Genomic DNA, 21,743 nt, shown 5'->3' with positions numbered 1-21,743 from the left:
ATGTTGGTTAATTTACAAATTTATGTGGAGATTTTTTTTGCATTCCTGTTGTTACCGCGCTGCTCAGGGTAACACTTTCCTTGCTCTAGAGTATCCCGCTCTCGGCAGCGCCCAGGAACCCAAGCAAGACCCGACAAGGCTCGGATATATAAAAGAGATTTATTGAGATGCTGACCTAAGTGTCAGCACCTCCCTTCCCGCGACCAACTCATGCATGCTTGCCTAGCCCAGCCTTACAATCTTCCACTTAAGTATTACTTTCTCCCGTCGTTAGAGCCCGGGAGAACCAAAGACAGCTCCACCACCATTCAAAACAATCCAATCATTCATTTTGCAACATGCAGGAACCAATCAGTGTCCTGATATGCATCCTCTTCTCTGCCAAGTTTCCCGCCAGAGCAGGGCGACCCGATGACGTGTCCACTGCCGGGGGACACACAAAGGTTTCCCCCAGGTGTCCGGGGCCAGGAAGCCAAGTGCGATTGACGTCGAGTCCCCTTATCTGCCTGCTGACCGAGATTAGAGCAAGGCAAGGCGCTTCGGCTGAGGTTTCCCTTTGTCCTGGGTGGTGCATCAGGGGACTTTACACGTGAATGGGATAAGTCCGGGTGGGGCAGAGATGGCTCTCTGCCCCGGGCCAAGGAGGTTCCATACAAACACAAATACAGGGAAACTTACAAATCCTATTTCTACCTAATACAAATCAGTTCCTACCTAAACAAATACAAGACAGAAATAAATTTTCCAATTGTTTTTAGTTCAGACATAGTCCAGGAGCGGGATTCTCTCCTGGCTCCGCTATCACTGTGAAGTCCCTGAAATAGATACACCCCTACTGTATCTGTGAGTAGCCTTGTTGTACAGCTTTTGCCATCCACGAAGCGACCAGTTAGAGCTGCCGGACCCCCAACTCCTACTTCCCATTGCTGCTGTTGTAGTCAGCAGAAGACAAATAATTTTAGAAAATTGCCGGGAAGCAAGGTATGGTTTCATCCAGGAAAAACCTAAAAATAACACCTGTCCTCTCTAAGATTCACCAAAAATCTCTATGGTTTACCATAGAGATTCTGGCAATTTCTAGAGTGGTGGTCTGACAGAGCTCCACCGACTACTGCCAGCTAATTCTCACTTATTATTAGCTGGACACTCTCTCATTATTTTGTGCTTATGTCTTGAATTTTCTGATGCCTATTATCTGCATTTTGTTATCTGTTTTAATCTGTATTTTTGTAATTTCTGCAATTTTTGTGATTTTAATCCTTTTGTACCTTGCTGGTCAATGACCGTAAATAAATCGATCTACAGTGGTGTGATGTCACTTCTGGGCCTTTCCTGGAAATGACTTTGTGCCATTGCCAATGATACCCCCACATGTTCTCATTTCCTCCAGTCTCTTCCTGGCAACCTTAGGGCCGCCTGTTTATTTATTTGTTTGTTTGTTTAATAGGCCGCCTCATCCCCTAAGGGGATGTATATAATATACTATATTGTTCATATATCTGCATTAAGACTCCCTGTCTCTTTGTAGCCATAACAACAGAGTACATTACAAAACTTGTAATTCATAGTATCCTCTTTCTTTTTTTTGTTTCTAGGAGTGAAATAAAAACACTTTTAAGAGGAGCCTCACCCATAAGAAAAATGGTACATATCCCTGCAAGTACAATGCTAAGCGCAGCTTCTCCCTGCCAAATGTTGTTTCTTTAATGCATTGTCGAAGGCTTTCATGGCCGGATTCAACTGGTTGTGGTGCATTTTCAGGGCTGTGTGGTCATGGTCTGGTGGATCTTGTTCTTAATGTTTTGCCTGCATGTGTGGCTGGCATCTTCAGAGGTGTATCACAGAGGGAAGTGTGTAACAGACTTCCCTCTGTGATACACCTCTGAAGATGCCAGCCACATATGCAGGCAAAACATTAAGAACAAGATCCACCAGACCATAACCACACAGCCTGGAAAACCCACCACCACAGTTGTCTCTTTCATTCACCACATAAAGGACTTCACCTCTAATCACTTCTGACATTTTATTAACTTGTATTATTGAAATCTACCTATACAGTCCAAATGACTGATAAAATATGGCCCTAATATTTGTAGTCTACTGCTTTGCAAATATACACAAAACTGAAAATGGCATAATGCTAAGCTTGAACAGTTCAAATAATTCAGTTTCCTGGAGCAGAACCGTCTGGGCACATTCTTGAGCGAACAATAGTTCTGTCTTGAAACGTAATTTTGCCTGTCTTTCACATGTGACAAATTCTTATTAATTATGAATGTAGAAAATGTTTGGGATTATCTAAAGGCTGGACTTGTAAGCACAGTTCATCTTTATACTTACTAGCAAACCACTGACTCTCTTCCAGCCTGATATTCTCATCTGAAACATGGCATTATAGGATTAATTGGGCCTGTGATATAAATCTTACTTCCGTTCTGTTGATTGGGTTTGGGGTTTCACGTTGAAATTTGCACTTTCAAGTGCAATATTTAGTATTTTCTTGTTCCCTCCCTCAATTGATTAAGAATTTTCTGCAGCAAGAAAATACATTACATGGGATTCATGTCTTCCTGTCACATACTCTGATTCCCTCCTTTCCTTAATGTTTAGTCAAATTATATTTTGTTGTGCTAACCCCCCCGCCCCCCCTTGATAACTGCTGCCGATTATTGCAAGTAATCTGCCTCTAGTTAAGTATTTGTATGGTAACAATATTAAAGTAGAAGCCAAGGTCTGAGGAAACGAGGTGGAAGAACAGCACTCAAATAAATTAATCCCTAGGATTTGGCTGCCCATTACCTAAGATAGTATTGTGTTTGAAATACTAGGTATCAAAATGAGGCAGTGTGGTTTTAAGCAGGAGCACAGTTTAATGTCCAGTTCTTTGTCTGGAACTACAGTGAGTACAATTTCCTTTCTCCCTGTTCCTGCCCACATCAAGTCCTGGAGTGGACTAGGGCAATCTAAAACACTGCTATGGATTAATATAATGGAACTGTCAAAATGCCACAGGCAGAAAAACTGCACAGTATATCCCACTGTGGAAAAACATAAAATAAATTGAAAAATGGACTTTCTTTCTTTCTTTCTTTCTTTCTTTCTTTCTTTCTTTCTTTCTTTCTTTCTTTCTTTCTTTCTTTCTTTCTTTCTTTCTTTCTTTCTTTCTTTCTTTCTTTCTTTCTTTCTTTCTTTCGCCTTTGTGGGTACTGTGGGTTTGCCTAAAGCCTTTTGCCTTTTTGCCAGAGCAGCTACTTGAAGCAAATCACCTTCCTTCACTTTTTGACAGGGCAAGCACCAATTATATGGCCAGTATTTTCTACACTTCATCCTTAAAATCTGAATTTCTGGTACAGGACCTATTAATCTTCTGGGGTCAGCCCCACATAGTGGTTATGGAAGCAGACCTGCTTGTGTTGACAGATCCTACAATTCAGTCACTCTAAAGTTAACAGTTAACTGCATTCCATTTTTCCACTGTCAACATGACAAAGCCTTTTTTACTTTCAAGATTCCAGGAATGACATAATTTCCTTATGACCTAACTATATTGTGTAATGTCAACTTGCTTTGTCATAGTATTCTGTGACCAACAGAACTCCTGAAAATTAAGTATGTGGATAAAGCCAGGGCTAGCCCATTCACTAGGCAAACCTAGGCAATTTCTTAGGGCACTAGAGCTAAGGGAGGGGAGGGTGCCAAAGGAGTTAGCCAGCCACAGGTAGTCCCAGGTGTCCAGGGTAGAGAGGAAATGAATCAGCATTCCATGTCTACTATGGCCACTCAAAATTCAATTCAATTATGTTTAATGAGATTTAATCCCACATAAGCGTGTTTAGGATGGTAGTCCTTAGATTGAGCCTGTTGATGTTTCATTATATTGTCGAAGGCTTTCACAGCCAGATTCAATTGGTTGTGGTGGGTTTTCCGGGCTGTGTGGCTGTGGTCTAGTAGATCTTTTTCCTCATGTTTCGCCTGCATCCGTGGCTGGCATCTTCAGAGGTGTATCACAGGGGGGAGTCTGTTACACAATGTGTCTAGTGAGAAGGGAAAGTTTAGTGGGGTATATATTGTCCATGTCCCAGGGTGGGGAACCAATCAGTAAGTGTTTGGGTGGAACTTGCTATGCAAAGGTGTGGTTGAGTGCATTGTATTGCGGGTGGGGTATCAGTCCATGTACCTTTGTAGTCACATTTTGTGACTGCAAATGTAAATGGACTGATACCCCATCCGCAATACAATGCACTCAACCAGATGTTTCATTATGTTTGTGTATGTTTGTTGAATGGGAGTGAGGGCACTGATGTCATAGTTCACCTAGAATGCCAAAACTCCTCAGGCTAATTCTGTATAAAGCTGCCTTTTTGTATGAGATTCACAGTCCCATCCTTTGTATGAGATTCACAGTCCCACAGTTACACCCTTCTGAATCCTCTGAAGTCAAAACATTTAGAAGGGTGTAACTCTTCTTAGGAATTATTCTGTTACTCCCAGGGATTACTCTGTTACTCCCAGGGATTGTCTATCCAGGCTGTGATAGTCAGGGCTGCCAACTGCCTGGAGAAAAAAAAATCCTGTTTCTTTGATGGATGTTATTATTCTTCACGCTTCATCTGCTCATTTTTTCCCATGCTTCATCTGCTCATATTAAACCTCTATTAAAAGCACAGGACATTTTTTTCAAGGCTGTTGGGAACTCTTGTGATATCCCTTTCTTAGGGGAGACAGTCTAAAATAATCTACTTTAAAGTATGGTGCTTGTTATTCAGTGGAGCATATATCCAGAGAAATGTCCAAATGATTGCAGATTAACATTTTTAAACTGTGCCAGCATATCTCCAGTTAGACAGTAAATTTTATTTTTATTTATTTATTTTTATATTTATACCCCGCCCTACAATTTTACTTCCTCTGATAACAGCTGCCAGGTCTGCTCTCTGACCGAGTTACTTTATCTTCAATAACTTTTGAGAAGGAAGTATTCTCCTATTTTTTCACATCACTTTCCTATGCTGTGTTGGTTTACAGTTTTCTTCTGTTATTGCACCACAACATTCTTCACTTCTGTTACTGGTCAGTGATTACACATCAGACAGCACACTTTTGAAAAGTATGGCTTTTCAGAAGCACTGCACCCCCACTGCTCCTAGTTGGGACCACTGGTGAGTAATGTCCGCTGTTTAGTGTTGTCATCCCCCCCCCCCATCATGTGACATAGACTGAAATATTGGAATGGTATTGTACACCCAATGTGTTCACTTTGGCCAAGGATATTCTTCCGAGTTCCCTGTGCATAATAAAGTAATTCCAGGAACACAAGTTCTATACAACTGCAAGGAGGGTTGATTAGAAGATGGAAGGAAAATATGGTTCATATACCAGAGAGTATGAACAATAGAGAGTTTGGTGCTGCACAGAAGAGAGTTCAGGATCCACTCCAAAGGCTGTCACATGCAGGGGGGAGGTTTGGCAGGTATATATGGTGCTGTGTAGGAGAATGGGTAGGAAGACCATGGGAGATGACATGAGGCCTCTTCATGGACCAGATGCTGGTCATCCTGTAAGTCTTGCCCTGAATTTCTTGAGGAAGAAGGGCCACAGTAGCAATTAAGAGCACTGAACTCTAATCTGGAGAACTGGGTTTGATTCCTCACTCTTATACATGAAGCCTTCTAGGTGACTGGCTAGTCACAGTTCTCTCAGAACTCTCTCAGTCCCACCTACCTCCCAAGGTGTCTGTTGTGGGGAGGGGAAGGGAAGGAGCTTATAAACTGCTCTGGGACTTGTCATGTCTCAAGAAACAGGAGTCGGAGGAACAAAACATAGTACTTTATTCCATAGCTGCTACTCACACATAGCCTAAAATCACTCTGCAGCTGTGCTCAATATAACACACTTACTGATTACCAATTACAGTGCAACAGCTGCAGACTCTTAAAACAATACAATACATTACACCCCTTCCCCCTAACTCCTGTAATAATCTGGTGGGATTCTCTTTCGCTGCGATCGTCTCAGCTCCCGCTCTGGCTCCTGAGTCTGTGTTTGTTCCTGGTTCTGCAAAACAATTGGACCATTTGCTGTTTCCTTATCCTGCATCTCCATCTGCCCCCTTAACGCCCCAGATTCCTCGGGGACAATTGGACTATTTGCTGTTTCCTTATCCTGCATCTCCATCTGCGCCCTTAACGCCCTAGATTCCTCGAGGACCTGGGGTTCCTGATCTACTATTGGACCTGGCACTCTCTTTCTTACTTGGTCAACATGTCTGCGGATCACCCGCCCTTCTTCAGTTTCCACCCTATAAGACAAGGGCCCTGTTGGCTGCCTCACAACTGCTGGGACCCAACACGGACCTGCTCCATAATTTCGAACATACACCGTATCATCCCTATCAAATGTCCGAGGTGCTTTCAACACTTGATCTTCTTTTCGTGGACGATCATCAACTGAATCGGGATGCATTCGGTCCAGCAACGTCGTAAGTTTCCGATTCATTAGCAACTCCGCAGGACTCCTCCCGGTGGCTGTGCACGGTGTTATGTGCTGTGTTAACAAAAAATTCGCCAACCGACGGTGCCAATCCCCCTCTACTATTCGCCGCAATGCATCCTTTGTTGTACGCACCATCCTTTCTGCCTGCCCATTCGTAGCCGGATGAAAAGGGGCCGAGGTAACCTGGCGAATAACACCATTAGCCAGGAATACTCTAAACTCCTTGGATACAAACGCTGTCCCATTATCCGATACCACCGTATCCGGGAGGCCATGGGTTGCAAATAACTTACGCAGTGCCCTAATTACTGTTTGTGATGTCATTGACATTACTGGCACTACTTCTAGCCATTTGGAATATGAATCCACTACGATGAGAAACACCTGGCCCTGGAAAGGCCCTGCAAAATCAATATGTACCCTTGACCACGGTCTTTTTGTGGACTCCCATTGATAGGTAGGGGCCTGAGGTGGGGCAGGTCGCGTTATCTGACACTCCCTGCACCTGGCCACCCATTCTTCTATTTCACTATCCATCTTTGGCCACCACACATAACTACGGGCCAATGCCTTCATTCTCACTATTCCAGGGTGCCCTACATGCAAGGCCTCCAGCACCCTAATCCTTAAAGCTGCTGGGATCACTACTCTATTTCCCCACAGTAAGCACCCCTTGTGGACAGATATCTCGTGCTGCCTCATTCCAAATGGTCTGAATTTTTCCTCTAACTTACCCAATGGCCAACCCTTCCATGCCCAATTCAAGACTCGGGCAAGCACTGGGTCCTTAGCTGACCTCTCTGCTATTTCTGCCGCTTGCACTGGAGGCTCTGATAATGATTCCAACATCAAAACCTCCAAAAGTGGGGAGTGATCTTCCTCCTCCCTTTGTACTGGCAAGCGACTCAACGCATCTACATGTCCAATTTTCTTTCCCGACTGGTGCTGCAAGACATAATCATATGCATTCAGGAACATTGCCCACCGCAGCATTCTAGGGGACAATATCTGTGGTGTCTGGCGCTCTGAGGAAAATAATCCCAACAGCGGCTTATGGTCTGTAACAATCACAAATGGTCGCCCATACACGTAATCATGAAACTTCTTAACCCCAGCCACTATTGCTAATGCCTCCTTATCTATTTGCGCGTAATTACGCTCCGTTGTAGACAACGTCCTAGAATAATACGCAATTGGAGCTTCCCGCATATCCTCCAATTGATGGCTCAACACTGCTCCAACTCCATACGGGGAGGCATCGCACGTCAAAATTAATGGCTTCCTCTCATCAAAATGAACCAATACACTTTCTGATGACAACAATCTTTTGACATCTCGGAATGCCTTCTCATGCTGACTTGTCCACTGCCACACTGCCCGCTTATCTAATAAACGGTGCAGTGGCTCTGCCACTGTGGCCTTATGCTTTAAGAATGAATGGTAAAAATTTAGCAATCCCAAAAATGCCTGTAGCTCTTGCTTTGACTGTGGTGCTGGGGCATCCTGGATGGCCTTCACCTTTGCTGATGTCGGGTGGATTCCCCTTGCATCTACCATGTATCCCAAAAACTCTACTTGCGCTACTCCAAACACACATTTTTCACGCTTGACGCGCAACCCTACATCTGAGAAGCACTGCAGTACTTTCCATACCCGTGTCATCAGTTCCTCCTCAGTTGCACCCACTATCAAGACATCATCAAAATACGGTATGACTCCCGGCAAGTTTCTTAATATTTCTTCCATCAAACTCTGGAATATCCCAGGAGCTACACTCACTCCAAATTGCAGCCACTTTACTCTGAATGCCCCCCTGTGAGTCACTATCGTCTGGGCTTCTGCAGTGGCATCATCCACTTCCAGCTGTTGGTATGCCTGCGCTAGATCTAATTTTGCAAAAACCTTTCCCCCTGCCAATGTTGCTAACAACTGACTGACAACTGGCACTGGGTACGGATGTTTCTGCAATGCCTTGTTAATTGTGCACTTATAATCAGCACAAATGCGCACATCCCCATTGGCCTTCAGGGGGGTCACAATTGGAGTTTCCCATTTTGCATTTACCACTGGCTCCAATATTCCCTGTTCCAATAACCGATCTAGTTCTGCATCCACTTTAGAGCGCAAAGCAAATGGAATACGGCGTGATTTTAGACGTATTGGGGGTACCGAAGGATCAAGATACAATGATATAGGTGGACCCTTATACTGCCCCAGTCCCTCAGCAAACACACTCTTAAATTCTTCCACTAGCACCTCCCATGTTAACTTGCTAACCTCATGAATTCCAGTAATTGCAATTCCCAACCTCCCGAACCAGTCCAGCCCCAATAGGCTTGTCCGCCTTCCTTCCACTATTAACAATTGCAAACATCCATCAAACATATGATATTTCACATGCACATTACACATGCCAACCACAGGTACTCTATGTCCTTGATAATCCATAAGTGGTAAGTCACAAGATCTAATGTCCAAATCATCCTGTGGGCAAAATGTCTTATAAGTGTCCCATGAAACGATGGAGAATGCTGACCCAGAATCCACTTCCATCACACAAGGGACATCCTGGATCCTCACAGTCACCGACAACTTACGCTGGATCTCGGGTTGCACGTGGTTAATTACATCAGCTGCGTAAACACCATCACACTGCTCATGTGGGGGTTGGCCAGCCAAGCCAGCTACATGGGGACAGCAAGGTGCATCCACAGAGTGTGTAGCAGATGAGCCGGGAACATGTCTTCTTGGTCCTTGATGCCTTTTTTCTCTGCACACTCTCCCAATATGCCCCCAATGTTTACAACAGAAACATTGTGCCTCTTTAAATTTACACCTTTCTCTCTCATGGGGCCCACCACAACTCAAACATTTCTCTGTTGACATCCTCCCTCTCTGTTGTGGTGGTCTCCCCATCTTCATTACACCATGCTGCAGTCTCTGAATTTCACCATTGCCAGGGTCTACAGTCCCACTGCCAGCTGTTTGCAGTCTCTGTGTGCTCCTGGCTTGTCGCACCTCCCGAGTAGAGGCTGCAGCAAGTTCAAAATTCAAGGCTTCTTGGTATGCCGTTTGAAAAGTCAAGTCTGTCTTTGCCAGCAGCAACTTTTGCAATGGTGCCTCTCTCAGGCCACAGACCAGACGATCCCTTAACATTTCTTCCAAATTGGAGAAATTACATTGTTGTGCCACCCGCCGTAAGACTGCAACATAATCTGCAATGCTTTCAGTCCCCTCCTGATCACGTTTATAAAAAACACTCCGTCTAGCTATTTCTGACGGTTGGGGAATGAAATGGTTCCTTAATGCAGTCAGTATCTCTACAAGCGGTGTTGCTGATAAGTCTCTTGGCGCTATCAATGCTGAGGCGAGGTCAAACACCCCTTCACCACAGAGGCTCAAAAACACGGCTCTTTTCCTTTCTGGGTCTGTTATGCCATTTGCCAGAAGATAAAATTCCAATCGGGCCTCATAACTCTGCCACTTCAAAGGAAACTCCAAATTAAACTGTTCCAGCTGCCCTTGAAAAATCATAATTTACTCACAGTCCTTGCTTCACAAAAACTTGCTAGACTCGTCATAAGTTTATCCTCGTCGCCAATATGTCATGTCTCAAGAAACAGGAGTCGGAGGAACAAAACATAGTACTTTATTCCATAGCTGCTACTCACACATAGCCTAAAATCACTCTGCAGCTGTGCTCAATATAACACACTTACTGATTACCAATTACAGTGCAACAGCTGCAGACTCTTAAAACAATACAATACATTACAGGACTCCTTCCAGGAGAGAAAAGTGGGGTACAAATCCAAACTCCTCTTCTTCCTCCTTCATTGAATTAACATTACCTGGAAGTAACTGGAGCAAGGAATGAAAGGCCATCCATGAAGTTACTAGAAAATAGGACTTACCTGTTGGTCTGTGCCAACTGAAATCAACAAGAGCTTTTTGTGCTGAAACTGATCCAGTTTACATGTCTGCATTGTATTATTTATTCATTACATTTTTATCCAGCTCTTCCTCTAAGGAACTCAAGGTGGCTTAAATGATTTCCTCCTTGTTTTATTTACTTAAACTGCAGTCCTGTAAAGTAGGCTACCTTGAGAGATAAGTAACTGACCCATGACTGAGCAGGGATTTGAACCAAAATCTCTCTTTTCTAAATCCACTGATGGTGGGTTTAATAGGCTTGGGATGTTTATCTGTTGGGGGTATTGCTTGGGAAGAAGCCTGAACACAATATGGAATATGCTGTTCTGGATTTTTTAAAAGATTCTGGTATATTTACAATTTACATAATTATGTAAAAGATCAGTCAGACAGTCAAATGTAGAACTGTACCAGGTGTGGAGAAAGTATTAACAAATGAGTTCATATTGTTTGCTAGTATCAACATGTTTTCCATTCAGGAAAGACCATTTTATCAACTCCACCCATCTTTTTGTTGTAAATAAGTACAATGTAAAATGTCAGAATATTCTTGCTCAACCTGGTATGAACAGACAGATCATCAATGTCCATAGACATAGGCTTCTCAGTTACTGGTTTATACTTGGTCTGAATAAAGTCCAGTCATGCCAGTGGCTTCTAGTTCTCTTGAAATTCATACTGGTTTACGCACCTATCTGCCACATTGTATATAACAGTGAAACAGGCTTGACTTTACAAAAGTTGGGTTTTTATTCTTTTTAGCCACAGATGACTTGCATATCCTATTAGCTGGTGAGCTAGTAGGAAACATAGTGGGCTATAACGTTCACAAGATATGGTGGGCTATTAAGTTCACAAGTATGGTGTAGTGGTTAAGTGTTGGACTGGGATCTGAGAAGCCCAGGTTTGAACTTTCACTCTGCCATGGAAACTTGCTGGGTGACCTTGGGCCAGGCACTTGCTCAGCCTGGATCCCGGCAGGTATTTGAATGGGAGACCTCAAGGAATACCAGGGACATGATGCGGAGGCAGATAATAGCAAACCACCTCTGAAAGTATCTGCGTTGAAAACTCTACAGGGTTGCCATAAGTCATCTGTGACTTGACAGCAAAAAAAAGTTTGCAAGTCTCTAGTGAATGAAGGTACTCCTGCTTTTCTGCTGGTATTTACTGGTCCCCCAAATAAGATGGTTGTTAACTGGAGTAATAAGCAACTGTTCTGTATCTGTTGCTCTCAACTGCCCCCACAGTTGTTGATAAGTTCCAGCAGAGCTGGGAACAGTACATGCAGGGCCCCACTAGTAGCACTACACTGGAGTGAATGGGCAGTGAATCACTGGAGCGAATGTGGCAGGTGATAATATAGGATATCAGATTATTCTTTGAAGGCTAAGGGTTCAGTATCCCTTTCTCTGACTGCGGGGTGGGCAGCACATAAGGAGCGGGACTTTGGAGAGCCCTTAAAAATATGAGGACTGACACAAAAAAAGCCCTGGTTTTCAGAGGCACAGAATAATCAGCATAACTCAAATATTCCTGTGAGTCTTTACCCAAATTCATTCTTGGGAAGGAAATGATTTCTCATAGCTGCTTGGGCTGGGTCTGTCCTTGTGACAGTGTTACTTAGCAAAGGCTTTGTACATTGCAAGAGCACAGAGCCTCCAAATAATAGTAAAAAACGCAAATGAATGCAACATGTGTTCATTGTCACCAGATATATTGCAGACATATTGAAGGCTGGGATTTGTGCTGGTTTCCCCTTTGTTTGTCTATTGTATTCATTACATAACAGGCTTTTGTTAGATTTTGGCCCTTCCTTCCCTTACCATTTAACAATCTTTCAGTGGTTTAGAGTTTAGAATAGTGTTCACTGGGGACTGCTAATGCTGATAAGCTCTCTTGCATTTAGGCTGCCAGTTTTGTAACTTGACGGCTCACATGATTAGAATGTCATGACCCTAAATGAGATTGTATTTTATGTATTTATCATCTATTTAAAATATTTCTGTGCTGCCGTTCCACTGAGGTTGCCAACTTGCAAGTGAGGTCTGGAGATCTGGACTTACAACTGATCTCCAGATGGTAATGGAGATCAATTCCCCTGAGAAAATGGCTGCTTTGGAGGGTGGCATTATACCCCAGTGAGGTCCCCCTCTCCCCAAATCACACTATTTCCAGGCTCCACCCCAAATTTCAGGAATATCCCAGTTCAGGAACAAAGTTGGTTATTTTGAAAGGTGGTGTTGGAGTGAAGTGGCCCCTACAACCCACTGCCGTCAATACTCTGGCTATAACATTCTGTACTGTCGCTTCCAGATGTCTTCACGAGCAGCTCCACATAGGGTACCTTACAGTAACCCAATCTAGATGTTATCAGAGCATGCCTCACAGTGGCAAGATCTTTCCTGCTCAGGAACGGCTGTAGCTCATTTGCCAGCTAAAGCTGGGGAAAGACACTTCATGAGGTGCTATGGAACCAGGCCCAGGGAACATTGGTGGAAGAAGCCCCTAGTGCAGGGGTCTACAACCTGTGGCTCTCCAGATGTTCATGGACTACAATTCCCATCAGTCCCTGTCAGCATGGCCAATTGGTTGCAGACCCCTGCCCTAGTGATTAGGAGAGATGTAAAAGATGGCTTTGTTTATATTGTGGAGAGCCAGAGTGATATAGTGGCTAAGGTGTCAGACTAGGATCTTGGAAACCCAGGTTTGAATCTCTGCTTGCTCCATGGAAACTTTCTGGGTGACCCTTGGGCCAGTCGCACGCTCTCAGCCCTGACTCTAGCTAGTGTTTGTACGGGAGACCTCCAAAGAATATCAGGGTTGTGACGTGGAGGAAGGCAATAGCAACCACCTCCAAACTTCTCTTGCCTTAAAAACCTTATAGGGTCTCTGAAAGTCAGCAGTAACTTGATGACAAAAAATAAAAAATTACACTTCTTCAGACCTTTCTTTGTTTTCTTGATCATCCAAATGTTTAAAAGACTCCTGACTCTGGCAAAACTGCCTCTGTGGAAACATTCCCTTTTTTCAAATTCCACTGTCGGAGCTAGCCATGCTGTCAAAATGATTAACTGCCACAGTTGATGTTGTGTGTGTGTATTTAATACCCTCTCTAGAACAAAACTCTTCCTCTTCATATAATTCATCATACTAGCTCATTGTTGCCTCACAAATTAACTACTTAGAATTCTCTACAGGAAGTTCACATTTTCTGTCAGACTAACCTATACAAGTAGTAACTGGTATCTCTTATGGAAATGTAAATTAGAGACTGGAAAGTGTATAATAGTGGGTTAGTATTGTACTAGTACTTGAAAGCCACAGAAATGCTGGCATTTAACTATGATTATGTTGTCCCTACAGAGGATGATTCCCTGTCCACCTGCGCAGAGGCATTCACTGTGGTAATAAAGCCATGCATTTTCCCTTTGTTTCCCCTCATGCTTGTCATTTCCCCCTCATTAGTTATAAAGTACTTACAAAAAATCAATATATTTTGAATAGTCACTTCATGCTATAGTGAATCACTTACTTCCAATTGCAAAAACTACGCAAAAAACCTGCCAGTAGCCAAGAAGGAAATGGAAGGCACAGTGTGAAATAAAAAAAAGGTAGATGTTGGAAAATCTACACTTTCTGGTCCCTATTACCAAGTCTAGTTTGAGCATGATCTTCCAGGAAAGATTGTATCAAAATAGATGTGGGTGTAATGTATGGTGATCATATAGAAGCTAAACTTAAAAACAACAACACTGAAGTGGGGAGCAGGCTGTACTAAACTTCCATGTAAGTAACAAGGTTGGGAAAACTCAGGTTCAAATCTGCATTCTGCCGTGAAGCTCACTGAAAGGATTCTACTTCTTTGTCTACTAGTAGAAAATTCTACTTCTTTGTCTACTAGTAGAAAATGATCTCTAGGGAGAAATGATGTTGTACATCTGCAATCAGTAACTTTGCAGATCCTACAGAACACGACCCAAAATCTGAACATTTGTGGGTCTAGTAAATGCTATGACTTCATTCTCCATGACATCTGAAGAGATGTCACCTTGGGAGTGGGACCCGGCTGTTAGGTCCCTGAAACCCTCGTCTGTCACCCTCTCTGCCTCTTTCAGCTTCTCCAGGTCTGCCACCTTGACTTCAAGAGAACGCAAATGTTCCTTGAATGCCAGGAGCTCATTGCAGTGAGGGCACACCCACAACTTCTGTCCTAGTGGCAGATAGTCGTACATGTGACACTCAGTGCAAAACACTGGAAAGCCCCCACCCCCCTGCTGGTTTCCTGCCTTCACATCTGATTTTGTTTAGATATTTAAATATTAAACTTTTAATCAGTGCCCCCCTGGAGCTATCTGTACCTACTGTCCCTCAAGAAATGTCCTTATTTATTAAAAAAAGTTGTGCGCGCCGTTAGGCACGTGCCGCTGGTTCCAGAGACTGAACTGAAGACTGACTGACTCACCTCTCAGCAGCCCCACCTCTCAGCAGCCCCAGGACAAAGAGGAACAAGAGATAACCTCTGTTAACCCCTGTCAAACCCCACCTCTCAGCAGCCTTACAAGGAGAAAAAGAGATAACCCCTGCAAACCCCTGTTAAAATACACTGTTTTAAAAGATGTGGCTTTGAGAAAAGCCCTCCAAAATGAACACCAGAGCTCACTCTACTCTTCCTGGCCCAGTCTTCTTCTCCACTGCTACTCCTCTCTGCTGGTTCCAGAGACTGAACTGGGGGTATGGATGGAGTATTGGGTATGGTTTTATCATCCTGCCCCCCAGGATAACTTAACAGAAGCATGTTGTGTATAGATCAGGGGTCAGGAACCTTTGCTACCCAAAGAGCCATTTGGACCCGGTGGCAGCAGCTGGGGTTTTGCCTCACCCCGTGGCGCTTGCCCCCACTTCTGCCTCTACACTCCAGCCAGCCCCTAGTTTCAGGTAGCTCCAGCTGCCGCCAACGGCAGAGCACCTCCTCCCCCCTTCCAGAACAGGGGGAGAGTGCCTCCTCCTCAGCAGGCTCCTGCCCCCCACCCTTACCCCCTGTTTCCCCGCCAAGCCAGCTCGGCTATTCCTTCCTCCCCTCACCTCCCACGGCAGGCTCTGAGGCTCGGCTGGGCAGCCGCCTCTATGTGACTTTCTTAAAAGGGCAATTCTCCAAAGATTGATTAAAGATTGCTTTCCCCTTTAAGCAATCTTTTGGAGAATTGCCTCTTTAAGAAAGTCATAGAGGCTGGCTGGCTGCCTAGAACGGCAGCTTGGAACTAGCCTGGGTAAGTCGGGGTGGCTGCTGAGGAGGCCACGCTGTGTGAGTAAGCGCTGCAGTCCTTACTCGCGGGTAAGGCACAGTGCTTACTTGCGAGTAAGCGGGGCTCCGCAGGGGGGGTGCCCAGAGGGTTTTTGGTCTCCGGGCACCATTTGGACCTAGTACGCTTCTGGAAGGGGCAGCCGTGCCAGGAGCCACAGTACAAGCGGGAAGGAGCCGCATGCGGCTCGTGAGCCGCGGGTTCCCGACCCCTGGTATAGATAAATTAGTAATGATAAATCTTAGTGTCTGAAGATGTAATCCTCTTATTTGGTCAAGAGTGTAGATTCTTTGTCATACATTTTTATTTATATTAGCGGTTATAGAGTTTAGATAAGATGCCATATTGATAAAGGTTTTTTTTGTCAACCTCTTCTCTTGCAATCATCATGACTCCAAATTGTTAAAGACACAAAAGATAAGTCCGTTAGTCTGTTGCACTGCTGTGTCTCATAACCCTGTGTCTCATAAACCTGAGCCCTCTGGGGGAGGGTGGTATACAAGCATAATAAATAAATACATAATAAATAAATAAATAAATAACAATATGAGTTTAATTTTTTTCAAACAATGTTAACGGCTTTAATTATCTCAAAAAAGAGTAGTATATGAATATATATGTAAATGGAATAATGAAGTAATGTGCATTCAAGAAACCCACATTAAAAGGGGTCAAGAGAATCTTTTCAAAAAGGATAGCTTGGGGGTAGGATTCCAAAATTGCTATAATAAAAAAGAGACTTTTCCTCATATATTAAAAATAACCTATCTCCAAGAGAATTATTTAGAGACAATGATGCAAGAATTCTACGGTAGGAGTGGAAATGGGAAGGGCTAGCAATGTTGATTGTTGGGGTCTATGCACCCAGTAATGGGAAATGAGATGGGATTGATGGAATATTGTTGTTGGTTTTAATGTTTTGTGAATTTTGTGTATTAGTTTTTTGTGAACTCTTCTTTCTTTTTTAATTTTATTTTTTACCCTGCCCTTCCCTGAAGGGCTTAGGGCGGCAACAACATGTAAAACAGCACAATAAAAACGTAATAAATATATAAAACAATTAAAGAGGCTTTGCAAAACAACTTAACATCAGATGGTGACTGATAAGACATAATAAGTCCCCCTCCCCCAGGAGGTCAAAAGTAGATGTTAGCATGGCTGGCCATCAGGAAAAACTTGGCGAAATAGCTCTGTCTTACAGACCCTGCGGAAACTACACAAATTCTGTAGGACCCTGGTCTCAATCAGGAGCATATTCCAGCAGGTAGGGGCCAGGACTGAGTAGGCCCTGGCCCTTGTCGAAGCCAGCCAGATAGATTTTGAGCCAGGGATTTCCAAGAGGTTCCCCTCAGACAAGTGGTGGGGCCTACTTGGGCAATATGGGGAGAGGCGGTCACTAAGGTATGTGGGTCCAAAACTACTATGGCCTTAAAGGTCAGAACCAATACCTTGAAGATAACCCGGTACTCAATATGCAGGCAATGGAGATGGAATAGGACCAGGGTTATGTAGTCTCTACTCGAGATTCCAACCAAGAGCCTTGTGGCCGCATGCTTGAAAAGTTTCAACTTCTGGATTAGGTTCAAGGGCAGGCCAGCATAGAGCAAGTTACAATAATCTAATATGGAGGTGACCGTTGCATGGATCACCATGGCCACATCAGAATGGGAGAGATAGGCTGTCATGCCTGGTGGAGATGGAAAAACACTCTGGGTGGTTTTGGCGACCTGGGCCTCCATGGAAACCCCGGAGTCCAGGATCATTCCCAGACAGGTCATTGATGAGGCCAGATGTAAGGCTTTGCTGTCCAGCACAGGGAGACTAAAGTTGGCTGGCATCTCCCTGTGATTTGCCCACAGGACCTCCATCTTTGCTGGATTCAGTTTCAACCTGCTAGTTCTTAACCAACCAACCACAACCTCCAAACGCTGCTGGAGAGCCTCAGGGGCCGAGCCCAGCTGACCCGCCATTGTAAGGACCAACTGAGTGTCATCTGCATACTGTCAGCTTGGCCAGGGGATGCATATAGATGTTAAAAAGCATCGGGAGAAAGGATTGCCCCCTGCGGCACCCCACATTCAATGGGTTATTGCCTGGAGCTCTCCTCCCCTGACTTCACCCGCTGTCCTTGGTCCCAGAGAAATGAGTTCATCCAGTGCAACATCGGTGAGGTGGTGAACCAAAAGGTCATGATCTGCTGTGTCGAACGCTGCAGTTGTTCTGTTGTTATATTTAAAAATCACATTAAAAAAGAAAATGAAACCAGTGATTTTTTTTCTTGTACAGAGATGAAGTCATGAGAAAACTTCTCTTGCTTTAGTTGTGCATGTTAGGGTGATATGTGCATAGAAGGATCAAGGGGGGTAAAAATGTTAACACCCTAAGAGTTCCACTGGGAAAAGGATGGGTTTCCATTGTGCCTCATAAAATATGTTTGGAACCGTAAATCAGATACATTTTCAAGAAACGTTGTCCAACTTCCAGCCTCTCATGGATTTGCATCTGCCTGCTCCATTATGCAAATCACATTCCTCCACCAGTCACACTAAATCTCTCTCTTCAGCCTAATGAGAGGCCTCTTGTTGCCTTAATAACCATGTAGATGAGGGGATTTCTATGGGTGTAGCTTTTACAAGCCCTGCAGAGCAAGCTATTCATGCCAAGAATTATCTCTCCTACAGAACTATTAAAGTTTCAGAAGCTTGAAACAGAGATGCCCCATCAAGGAAAGATGCCAGTGCTCTCTACCTTAATCTGCTTCTGCATGCCAAGCTTACCTCAGGGTGTGGCTGAAAGGGTTACAATTCAATGCAGGCAAAACTGAGCAGGTCCAGGTAGTAGTCAGTGGCAGGATGAGAGACTTGCTAGGAGTCTTACCAATGCTGCCTTGAGTTCTGTATTGCAGGAAAGATGGGATATACCAATTGGTTATACAAGTATGTTCAGTAATAATGGTACCCATTTCCTTCTACAGCTCTCTTCAAAGAATGCTTTGAATTGCAGTGTGTTAAGGACTAAGAATTCTGTGTTTTGCATCTTTAGATACCACCACAAACACCTTAAAGGCCTTAATCAGATGCATGAAGTGATCATCTGTTAAACCGTTACATTTATACTAAAAGCCGCAAACAACAGAGAGGTTTGTGGGGAGATGTTACAAAGAGAGGTCAGCTGAAAACAACATAATGTGAAAAGAATAATCAGTCCACTGTGATAGAGTTAAACTAGTTTAGACTTGTTTTTTAGCTACCTATAGTACTTAGTAGATGTGGATGGACAACCGTGATATGGTTTTTACTGTTTCACAGATATCCTAAAATGAGAGTGTCCAAATGTTTAGGCTCAGGATCTAACTTTACACAACAGCTTGGAATCTGTATTTTTTTTAAAAAAAACTAAATTAACAGTAAAATAAAACTGGTAGTTCCAGTAATGCCACTCACCTTTGGTCTGGGGGGCCACCCAGTTTAGGATTCCCATGCATCTGGTATTGTATTTGTTAAGCTTAGTATGATAATGAACATGAAGTACTTCTAGCACACCGAAACCCTATCAGTGAAAAGCCCTAGGAGTGTGTATGTGTTTGAGAGAGATAAATGCCTTACAAAATACTAGAAGTAACCTGATGGCACCGGTTTGGACAGCTGGTGCTTACTTGGCTTAAAGCTGTCTTTCAGCACTTGTGCCTCACAGCGTTACAGAATCTCTTACAACCCATTCAGTGATTCATTCTTGCCATTCAGTGATTCATTCATGCTCTAGCACAGTGTTTCCCAACCTTTTCGAGGTCAGGGTACCTGACCTCATATCTCACGGTACCCCTGCCATCCCGCCACCTTCCCCTCCCAATGTCCCTGCTAGCCACCCCCTTCCCCTCCCAGGGTGAAGGGAAGCACTGGGGTGGGGGAAGTGGCTGCTGACTTTGCGGCTGGCCCTGCCCCTGGGCAGCGCCATGTCCTTGCTGGCACTGGCAGGAGATGCCACAAAAATGAGGGGGGCTGCAGTACCACTGGGACATGCTCACGGCACCCCAGGGTACCGCGGAACCCTGGTTGGGAATGGCTGCTCTAGCATGACAGAGTTCTCAGTTGTGTGTAACATAGATTGACATCGCAGTCATAATGTCATGCTGCTATAGCACCCAAATAGTTCTCACTATGGTTTAATGTTAATTATACTTCATTTATACTAACCTTTCTCCTCCATAGAGGCCCAAAGCAACTGGCATATTTTCATCTTCTCTATTTTATCCTTGCAACAACTCTAAGAAGTATGTTAGGCTGAGAGTGTGTGACTGTCCCAAGGTCATCCAGCAAGCATTCATGGCAAAGTAAGGATAAGAATCTGGGTCCTTGTCAGACACTGCGGCCTCAGTATCACGGTGTAGAAATCCATTCACATGTGAACACAGTGAACACTTATACACATGGTTGTAAAAAAAATGTATGAACACTTTACAAATGAAACCAGGACCCTATATAACTTTGGGTTTTCAACTGCATGTTTGGCTGTACACATGTTGAATGTAACACAAGAATTGTTTGACAGACATATAAAGAAAAATCAAGTGGATGTGGTACATGGATTGCAGGTTAATTCACTATAACTTGTGAACAGGGCTTGCAGACTCAAATCCAAGAACTACAGTTTATGGATCCTTCTAGAAGGATGCTGAAAAGTGGGCCTAAATATTATGGAGACATGAGTGAAAAGTCAATGTATGCGTGTAAAGTGCCATCAAGGTACAACCAATTTATGGTGAACCCAGCAAGGGGCTTTCAGGGCAAGTAAGGAGGAGGTGGTTTGTCATTGCCTTCCTCTGCAGAGCCCTCCTTGGTGGTCTCCCTTCTAAGCACTGACCCTGCTTACCCTGATAAGATATGATTAAACCAAACTGCCTTCCGTTCGAAAACTCAGCATAAGACTGCCATTTTCCCATGTTGAGCATTGTTCCATATGTAGACTGAATGAACAACAGAGAACAGAGTTTATGCCCTAGTCATGTTAAAGAAAGATGAATCAAATATCTGAAGCAATTGTACATGTGGTAAGTCCTGTCCTTCACCTGGCAGATTAGGTAATAATGCACAAGCAGTGGCGGAGCTACAAGGGAACGGGGTGTGTGCCATGCACCGGGCACATGCCTGGGGGTGCAGAAAATCGCCCCCAGGTCCCTCCCCCTTTCACCTGCCCCCTGCGGTGCCCCCCGTGGTGCCCCCCATGGTGCCCCCTGCGGTGCCCCCTGTGGTGCCCCTCCATGGTGCCCCCCGTGATGCCTCCCCACCCCTTTGCACACTTAGCTTAGTCCCTCCTGCGGCACCCCCCCTCTTCCCACACTTACCTTAGTTCCTTTCCTTTTTCGTGAACCTTTTCAGGCTGCAAAAGGCCTGTTTGCAGTAAAAACGGCCTGAGGAACTACAGTTCCCAGGAGACCTTGGGGCTCACAAGGTCTCCTGTGAAGTATAGTTCCCATCAGGCCGTTTTTACTGTGAACAGGCCTTTTGTAGCCTGAAAAAGTTCAAGAAAAAGGAAAGGAACTAAGGTAAGTGTGGGAAGGGGAAGGGGGGTGCTGCGGGAGGCCCATTGGGAGTGGGTGGAAAATACAGAATGCACACCGGGTGCAGTTTGGCCCAGTTACGCCTCTGTGCACAAGGGTTACACGCAGGCAGCCAAGAACAAGCAACACAGAAAGTGAACATCAGTGCTGGAAGTGACAACGAAAGGAATCCACAAAAGGCAGCCAGGCCTGCAGAGCTGGAGCTCAGCAGCAGGGAGTGTCCATGCCGAATCACAGGCTGATGTTTATTTATTTAAAAATATTTATACCCCACCTCATAACAGCATCTCTAGGTAGCTTACACAGGTTAAAAACAATACCCCATCCAATTGAAACAACAATAAAAATATAATTACAATATTCCCATCCACCCCTCCCCCGCCCCCCAGACCAGCAGCTGTAGAGGGGATTTCCAGATACGCTAACCAAATATCCGGGTGAAGAGGAAGATCTTC

Source organism: Sphaerodactylus townsendi, linkage group LG01, assembly GCF_021028975.2.
Source record: "Sphaerodactylus townsendi isolate TG3544 linkage group LG01, MPM_Stown_v2.3, whole genome shotgun sequence".
Classification (NCBI taxonomy): Eukaryota; Metazoa; Chordata; class Lepidosauria; order Squamata; family Sphaerodactylidae; genus Sphaerodactylus; species Sphaerodactylus townsendi.
This window is presented reverse-complemented; position numbering follows the sequence as displayed.